Raw genomic sequence first — 9949 nt, forward strand, 5'->3', positions numbered from 1 at the left:
AGTGGTCTGGCACTGTGAATGTGCTCAATCAAAGGTCTCTGTACAGTATCTTGACGAAAGGAAACGAAAGCAGAAAAGCAATGTGTGAAGTGTCAATTGTGTGAAGTGAATCAAAGTGGTCCTGCAATGGTTTAAGCAAAAACCATTCCACATTCGAAAGTCTTCGATGCTGGTATCGAAAGGGGATCTTATCCCAGGTGAGGGGGATCCATGGTCCGAGTCTGAACGAGGGAGGCCAAGTTGTGAATCTTGTGGAAATAGTGGTCAGAGCGAATGAGACCAAATTGTGAACATCATAGAAAAGGAGTGTGAGCCCGGACGAGGGCGACCCGTGGTTCGAGCCCAAAGGAGGGAGAACTATCTTGAACTTGTGAAAGTGAAACCTTGACAAACAAACAGACCTTTTGTGTTTTGTTTCCTGCATCTGGCCCTCTATATTGAGAGACTGTCATTGTAAGAGTGTATTTTGCCCTGATGCCTATGTGTTGAACTGTTAACTTGTGGCTAAGAAGCTAGAGTGTGTGCGAAGCCCCAGGTGGCGCCTTGTCCCGTGATGAAAACTGGGGAAGGCAAGCCAACTGCTCAAATATCCTGACATATCATTGCTTGAACACTTTTCTTTTACGTACATTGTTATTCCACACATTTTGTATTTAGAAGTAAGGATTGGCAATATGTTTATTAATGTCAGTCCTTTTATTTTGACAGACTCCACTAGTACTGCGTTATTATTATTTGATGGTCATAGCTTGCTCCCATTCTTAGGTTTAGATAGGCGTTTCACCAACCCATTGAAGTTCAATTAACACCCTGGAACTGTGATCACTTGTGTCTGTCTTCACTGTTTGATACCATGCCTTCCTTACAGATTGTAGAATGCGACGGGAGCTGCCGGGTACTATTTGGGCATGGACCGCTAGAGAAAAGAACCTAGTAAAATCATGGTGCCAAGCCGCACTGCACAAGAGGCACAGCCGCCTCCAACAGCCAGGCGTCAGAGGTGCAGGAGCCAAGGTACCCCCTGCAATATACCTCAGTAGCTCTGAATGTGTGGGGAGGTGAAGGGCTGTCCCCTCACATATTCAGAGCTGAGGTACCCAAGCCTACAACCTGTAGTGAACCAGAAATAATACTCAGACAAGAGGCATGATTCAATGAAAAAACCTTTATTCAAATGAAAGAAAATGCCACATTAGTCCTATTGCTAAAAGGGGGTTCCCTTCCCAACAACTTAAAACAAAGGTGCACGCCAGGATGTCAATTAACTCAAAATCAGTCCTCTCCTGTCCAACTAACTGGCCCTACCTCTAGACAAAAAGAGACAACAATGTTAGAGAGGGGTTTCTACACTGGAGGTCGTCTATGCCTACTAGCTGACCCTCTCTCCTGCACACAGCTTTCAGAATCAAGGGTTCATTCCAGGACACGGTTCCTGGCCTAGGCCACCATAGTGGCTTTCGAAAGAAGAAATCAGAAAGTTCAAAATCCAAATACTCGAACTAGTCCCCTCCAACAACGCTGTGTGCTAAGGCACAACTCGCTCACTCGAGCCTTCACGCTCGGGGTAGCATGGACGTTAAACTTTTGACATAGTTTTCATGATTTTCTTGGCTTTCAGTATTGGTATCCGTCCTTGTGTCCCACAGGACACCTCAGCCCCTTTCTCTAAGCCCCTAGGCTTCTCTTGTCTATCTCTAGCTTTGTTTGCGCCCCTTTTTCCTTTTCAATATAGCTCTCTTGGCCTTTAGTGTTCTTAGCAATTTCCTTATCACTCTGGACACTTCAGTCCTTGCTCAGGTTGTTCAGACTCACTAGACAATGAATGACTGCGGGTTTAGGTTTCCCCACAGTGTTCAACCGCACGCCTTCCTTCTTCCAAGGCCCATGCACCTGTTCTCTTGCAGAGCTTCTACCAGGGTGGTGTCAGTGATTCTGGTAGCAGCGGCGCTCGTCTCTGTACGAGAGTTACAGAGCTTTCGCCCCCAGCACTCCTGGATTCAGCAAACTTTTGCGGGCTCCGGGTCTAACATGTCCCCCCTGCTTAAGAAACCTGACTCGACCTGGATAAACTGGCCAACTATTGCCCCATAACGCATCTATCCTTTCCCGTCAAAGGGATTGAGAAGACCGACGAGCTGCATGAAAGCATCACTCTGCATGGTCTCTTACAGGACTACAATCCAATCCAATACGTACTAGAATGCAGCCCATGGGCCACCACCATCCAAGTTATCCATGGTGCTCTACAAATCCTGTACCAAGGTCAGCGCTGTTTACTTGTCCTACTCAACTTCTCTGCTACGTTCAGTGCCATAGACCATGAAGCCCTCCTCAAAACCCTCGCTATGCACATGGTCTTTGATAGAGTATTCTTGCAGTGGTTCTCCTCCTAATTATCTGTCAGAGACCAACTCGTTCAACTACACCCCAACAGATCTCAGTGCCATCCAGTAACCTGCGGGTTTCCACAAGGCACCATCCGGTCACTTATATTCAACTTCTATATGGAACCTTTGTGGGGATCCTCGCCAACACTGTTGTTAAGATACACCCACACCGAGATGACACATAGCTTTAACTAAAGGTTAGTTGCATCAACATCGACTCGAGCACTATCTGTTCCTCATCAAAACCTGCAAGTCACATGCCTACCTGGAGTTCAACCACTCAAAGCCAAAATTCATTCTCCTAAGGAACCCCACCATCCATGCCCAAGTTCAGAATTGACAGACAAGCATGAAGCTGTATGACTTCATGCTTCGACTCTCACCCAGTACTTTATCCCTCAGCTTTACCATTGACTGTGACCTTTCATTCAGTGCACAATGCACTCATCACCAAGAAGACTTAAGCAGCATTGTTTCAGCTCGTACTCCTCCGCAAAGTAAAGCCTTTCATCCCTGCCCATAGGTTCAGATCAGTTGTCCAAGCCCTAGGCACCTCCCCTTGGGTCGTGGTCGTACCGTTTTCACAGGAGTCCAACATGCTACATTGGCCCACTTGCAAAGCCGCCTTGCACGCTGCAGCATTACTCATTACAGGATTAAGAACATCAACCACATCAACCCCATCCTTAAAGAGCTGCACTGGCTTCCATTTTAAGCATACATCCTGTTCACAAAAGCCTGAATTGCATACAAATTGCATACAAAGAAACCACAACTAAAACACAACATTACCTGGCAGAGAAACTCCCGAACTCTGTAGACCGGTGCACCACCAGAAGCCATGACATTGCCAAACAGAAAACAACGAATTGCAAGAGGTGAAAAATCAGCAAATCTGCCCTTTCCCGCTATGTACAAGTTAGCAATGCAGATGAGATGGGCACCATCCATCCTTCACTGTAGGAAGGACATGAAGACCCTACTCTTCAAAGAAACTCTCCTGATTCTCTGATTGCTCTACTCAACCCTACTGCTCCCCTAATGTCTCCCAGCTCCTCTGCTACCCCTGCACCCTACTTGTAACCCCCTGGTTATGTTCCCTATGTACAGCGCTACCCAGATAGATTTGTGATATATAAATTACATGCATCCGATTTACTTTGCCATGCAGAAAAGTACTGTGGATTCGCATATGACGGTTGTGCGGGGTTATAAATGTGAGCCGGAAAATTTTGGAAAGGTTTTTCAAAAGATGCCGTTTTGTTAAACTCAAAGGTTTGATAAACACCTCACTATCCCTACCCTGATGAGGATTTCCCTGTCTAAAATAAACTAAAGGAAACACTCTAACAAAAGGATTCTGTCCCTCACACTACGCAACAAACTAAACGAGGTAACAAATGGCGATTCGGGTAGAACAAAGTTACCAGTAATATTCAAGACCAGGTAACTGTTTATCCTTGTAACCTGGGTGAGTCCCCCTTCCCCAGATTCAATTAAGATTTCAACCGAGAGTTCAAAATAATAAGGACATTCCGTCTTGTAATAAAGTTCCAATATAGTTCCACTTGGGGCAGAGAGTATTACTCAAGTTTTAAGTATACTTCCACAGTATATTAACATCCACAAAAAAGGTTTCTGTAAGGATAATTCTTTAACAGTTCACAAACTACTTGCATTAGCAATATTAGTTTGTCAGGATTATTCCACAACTATTCACAATGTGTTTCTGTGGCCTTGCAACGTGTCCTTCTTCATCAACAGGTTTAACCACATCACAGTACTTTACTGACTCCGTCTGGTCCACTCACCTGCCAGGCCTATACTAGAATATTCCTTGTCGTGGTGTACTCTCCTGCCAGGACTAGTAAAACTACTATTATTTCTACAAGTACTTCTGTGGTTTTGGTTTTTCTTCACACAACTCAGTCTTTTGATTTGATCAAGAAGTTTGACTACTTCTTCTGGGAAAACATGAGACACATTGGTGCTGTTTGTTCCATACATTTGTTTGCCACATACATTGCATGTTACACTCTTCTCCTCCTGAACACCTTCTGTCTGAAGGGCAGCCTTCCTGCCACGCTTGTTTTCCCCCTTTTGCACCAACCAAGTACTGATAATGATTCTCTCTTAATCCTGCTCTTCTTTGGCTTACGCAGTGATTGTTTAGGTCAGTTCCCACTGTTGCTTCTTTCACCCTCTCACCCAGTCACCTGCCTCCAGAGCCCACCTGGGGAAAGCTTCTCAACTTTACGCTTCACGCTGCGCTACCTCTGCAACCACGATCTTCAAGGGAATAGCTTTCACAAATAATGCTGCATTCTGCACAATCTCTGCAACCAAAGTCTCGGAAGGAAGAGACCCTCTTGGAGCCGGCAGACGTAATGCAAATTACAGTGACTCCGGCGTCTCCCTTCTCCTTCAGTTTCAGCTGCAAGGTGGAGTTACAGCAACAACTCTACCTCCCATTACTGCTCTCTCTGCTACTCTCTATGGCCTGTACCTGAGGAGGCCTTTTATGCCTCCTAGTCTCCCTCAGGTGTGGGTCATTAGCTTTACTAACCTGGAACTTGCAGATCAGTGCCTCTGCATCCCTCTTCGTCGTCGCAGTACTTTGGGCATTGTGGGACTTGGAAGTCCCCAATGTTTAACTTACTTTTATTAATGGAAATAGAATTACAACATTCCTTTTTATCCTTAATCGCCCTTTTTAAAGGATTGTTATAAGGATCTAATAAAGGCTTTTGATTTAAAGGAGATGTAGAGTTCTCAGAATCTAAGATGTCAATATTTAGAGATTCACTTTTACCCTTTTCCTATTGATCATAGGAGTTTTCACCTTTATACATGGACATGATTTTGGAAAGGGGATATTTATCCCCAACATAATTTGTAACAGTTTTCACCATCTTCAAGGTAATTAGCTTTGGGAAAGAAAAGCTCCTTCTGACAACGAACCATTATGGACTCCGGCATCACTGACACTTCCTCGTCTGAGAAGACAAATACTGCATCTCTCCTATTGGAGCCCTCCCGTTCCCTTCAGGTGCTTCTAGTTCCAGGTGATCCTCCCGGTTAATACCACCCCCAGGGTCGGGATCGGGTAGCGGCTGCCTTCCCCTGGCCACCTGAGAGGAGACTTTAGGTAGGGTTTTTGTGAGGAATCTGAAGGATTCATGACACGGTGCACCATGGATTAGTGGAATAAGTGTTGGACAAGAGTTGTAGTCAATGAATCATTAATTCCTAGCTAGATATAAAGCAATTGCCTCAGTATTTGGGGATTAGCTTTGGCAAAGTGCAGTGCAAGTCCCCCTACCCACTTGCCCCTCTTACAGGAGCCTCAAAGTTTACTCTAGTTGAGTAACTTTATTTTTTGCTCACCTTTGCTGATCATCGTTGTGGCTTCACTCTCTGCCATTATTATACCCAAATCCTTTAAACTGTAGACTATTTAAGCTCACGACCTGCGAGGGTGGGCCTTATCTTCCGTATGGGAGGTTTCATCCATTAGTGGATGTCTGATTGCTTGAGAAGTGATCAGTGGCTAAATTAAGGTTTTCTAGGTGCACAAGGTGAGAGGAGTGTCTCATGAGATATTAGATTATTGGTGTGAAGGGCAGTTAATGGGATGTGGAAATAGGAGTAAGGGGTTGGGAAAGATGGACCAAAAGGGAAGATGAGGAATGGTGATTGTAGATATGGTGGGAGATGGGGAAAAAGGCATAGGGAATAGAGGGAGTGGATCAGTGGGAAAGAAGGGTAGCGTGAGAGGTGGAGGAGAGAGAGGAGATGAGAGAGGGCCAAAAGTGGTGGTGAAGGTAGAGGATGAAAACAAGCGGTGCAGGGCTTCTGGTAATGGTAGTGGAGGGGCAGATATTGGACCGAGAGAGGAGAGGATGGAGGTACTTGAAATCACCTGAATTGTGTGAGTGAGTGTTTTGAGTTGCATGTATTTATGCCTATAGTTCATTTTGTTGGTGTGTCTGAATGTGGATATGTGGGGAAAACGACATTGTGTTGTCGTGTTCTGTGATGTCAATGTTTTACGAAAGTTAGCACTTGCCTGAGTGGAGGAGCATGGATGAATGGAGGTAGAAGAGCCTCTTTTCAGGGCAGTGGAACAGGTGCAGTGAGGTTGTGAGGTGTTTGGTGGTGAGAATCTGGTGAGGCAGGTGTGTGTATTAAAGGGTGGGGGACATCCACATTGTAGGGTTGTGTAAATTTGTGAAATTGTGGTGGATTGGTGGGCATGGTAGGTGAAGGGGTGGAATGAGAATACTCCCCGTGAGCACATTCATAGATTGCATAATCGCAGTAAACACTGAATTCGACCAAACACGGTATTGTGACGTTCTCAGTATACCCTCAATTTCCAAAATCAAATCATGCTTTCAGTTTCCACAATCCACGCCTACTCATAGATATACAATCTCAGTATTTTTCCAGTTTGCCTAATTCCAGTATATTTTTAGTTTGACATCCCACTATACTCCCACTTTGACAACCTCAGTATATTCCAGTTTGACAATCCAAATGTATTCCTGGTTTTCAAAATGTTCTTTTTTCCTTGTTTGCACAGTTCTGGTAGCCGTTTTACAATTCAGTTGCTGAATTCCAGTATAGTGAGGGTTTGCTAGTATACATACCGTTTTCAAACTATAAGCAGTCTTCCATTTTAACAGCCCCAATATATTGCCAGTTTGCACTATACCAATGTATTCAAAATTCTTAAAATATCGCCATTTATTTATTATTTCGTATTTATATAGCGCGCAGCAGTCCGGAGGCATTGTGGCGCCACCCATTGTGTTCAGTATCCCAGCATACCGAATTGCAGCACACTCACAGGTTACAGTTGCACAATTCTCGAAAAACTGCCACTTACTATTGTGCAATTCCAGTATAAACCTGTTTCAATGTTTCACAATTCCAGTACAGTCCCTGTTTAAAGAATCTCAGTATATTTCTAATTTGCATATATCCAGGCTACACTTACTTTGAAAATCCAAGCCCTATCATAGTTGTTAAATACCTGTTGTAGATTTCCTGTTTAGCACACCCAGTACATTCCCAGTTTGCACTATTCCTGTTTGTCCAGCACTGGATCTTTTATAGATTCACATGCCGTTGAAAATGCTGGATTCCTAGCCTGATGATGAGGAATATTCAACAGCATGTGAATTTAGGAAGGATGCCAATGGTGGAGAACTGTAGGTAATTGATAAATAACCTTTTCATATTCCCAGTTTGCAAAATCCGAGATTGCCAGACTTCAAAATCCGAAATCGGCCCCAAACCACACAGACCCCAAGAGGTTGCTGCAGAAACCCTGATCGTGCAATTCAAACTTAATTGACAACACATATCTTTATGCCCCATAGATTATTATGGCAGGCAGTGTGATGAGGCTAATGACTCCTACTGACACATGGCTTTCCATCTACACGGAAAAGGGCCCACAACAGCGTAAGGTAACAACAGTTATGCCATTTGGGCCTCAAAATCACGGTTCAATTTCTAATTAAATTCGAAGTAAAATTAGACCTTTTCCAGACCTTATTGTAGTTCTTACCTAAACTCCCTGTAATTGTGTTGTACTTTCATGAAGGCCACACAGGATGCACAAAAAAACTAGATTCAGAAGATGCAGTTAAATGTGTTTATTTTTACACAAAGAAACAATAATAACCTTGGATGCATTCTCAACATAAATAATAACCAATACCTTCACACTGAGTGTCATCCCTTATCTCCCCAGTTATGTTGCAGGCTTTAGGGTTTCCTGAACCCTTACTCTGATAGTTGACTAGCTGCAAGTTTTCTAGTGCTCCGTACGCAAAGACGCTCTCTTATCCAGCCAAAAGTCTGTTTGTCGGTCTTGTGGTTTCCTCAACTAATTTAGGCTGCCTCCTTCCCTGTCAGTTTGTATGCTTTCTTCTTCGTTCCTCTAACCATGGCACTTCTGACCCACTGACGAAATCTCCTCTGGCCTCCTTGCTTATGTCTTGTGCCTCCACTTGCCTTAGTCCAATCCGGCCTCCTCGTTCCGGTCTTTCTCTGCGCGATTGTCCTCCACCTCCTCCCCTTTGCTCACCCTCCCTTCTCCTGATGATATTACTGCCTTCCTTTGCACCTCCAAATCACATTCCCTCCGCAACCTCATTCCCTCTTTCGAGGATGCCGGATAGGTTTACCTCATTCTTTCCACCACTTTCACCTCCTGATGTCACTACCTTATCCTTCCTTCCTGATGTCACCACCTCCTCCCATCTACCAACTTCTCCTCCTCTGGTAACCACCCCCTTCTGGTCACCACCCCCTTCTCCCTCTTGATGTTACCACCTCCTACTTTCTACTACTGTTCCATCCTCTGGTCACCAGCACCTCCTTCCCTTAGCATGCTACCATCTCTTCCTGCTCCTCCACCACTCGCCTCCAGCACCTCCAATTCCCTCCTACCTACCTGCCTGCCACAGCTGCCTTCTCCAACAGCCCACACTGGCAGAATGAAGTCCCTGTGGGCTCGCTGTTAGAGTCTGCACCTGTGTTCTAAAACTGGTGAGAGACTGATTGGCTGATTTTTCCACGTTCACTTCAGTTCACCTTGGACGTAGGAGGACAGACCAAACCTTTATTTTACCTGTCTGCTGACTTGGGATCTACTCTCCCTTTCCTGTTTCTACCTAATACTGTCTGTGAAGGGCCATGGTCTTCTGCTTCCCCAGTACATGAATTGTCTGTAGGTTAACCCCTTTGTAGTCTTTGATGATACTTCTGAACGTGCACAGAATGGTGGTTTCTAAATAAGCAACTTGCCATACTTGGCTAGTGGACGCTCTGCCGGGAGATAAGAAGTCTGCATGTTTGTAGCATTTGAGGGTAAGCCTGTGGTTGCAGAGTTTCAAAGTAGCAAGTTCAGGTATTCAGAGTTTAGCAAGCCTCTCCCTGAGACTCTGAAATTACTTTTCTGGTACTGCACAGTTTTTTTTTTGCAACAGTAGCAGAATAAAGCTTGAAATCACTGTGTGGGTGAACATATCACCAAATCACAGTGGTTGTTTTCTCTCTGGGATTTTGGGTCTACTCACAGAGGCCTTCGGGCTCTCTCCGTTTGGGAGGGTGTCTGTGCAGATCTCTTCTGTGACTGTCCACTGCCACATAATTGAGAAAGACGGAGGGTGACAAAGGATCCTCCCTGTACAACTCACATGCTGATCATCCACTGTATCGGCTAGGCACCCTGTCCCCCGATTCACACCATTGGTTGTCCCCAGAGTCAGGCAGGGGACCTCATCACAACTCCTGTTCCATAATTCAAATGTAATTCCCTTCTCTGTGCCAGCCTTAACACTGACCACACACTCCTACGTCTCTGAATCCCTTCTCCAAGCTGATCATGAAACTCTGTATCACACGACTTGGTGGAATTCACTCAAACATTTTTACTTGACCCTTGAATACAGTGTGAGGCCTGACTGTGCCGACCTTGACAATATTAATGTGATTCAAAGTGTTCCTGAACTGGTTTGAGTAGCACCCTAGTGCCTTTCTCGTTG

At 44.8% G+C, this 9949-nt stretch overlaps 1 protein-coding gene across 3 annotated transcripts in view; it reads left to right on the forward strand.

Annotated features, from left to right (window-relative positions):
• LOC138567536 (uncharacterized) overlaps positions 1–9949 on the forward strand; it is a 364380-nt gene that overhangs the window by 344680 nt on the left and 9751 nt on the right. The gene's annotated exons all lie outside the window — the stretch shown is intronic.

Source organism: Ambystoma mexicanum, chromosome 2p, assembly GCF_040938575.1.
Source record: "Ambystoma mexicanum isolate Mex_15411 chromosome 2p, UKY_AmexF1_1, whole genome shotgun sequence".
Lineage (NCBI taxonomy): Eukaryota > Metazoa > Chordata > Amphibia > Caudata > Ambystomatidae > Ambystoma > Ambystoma mexicanum.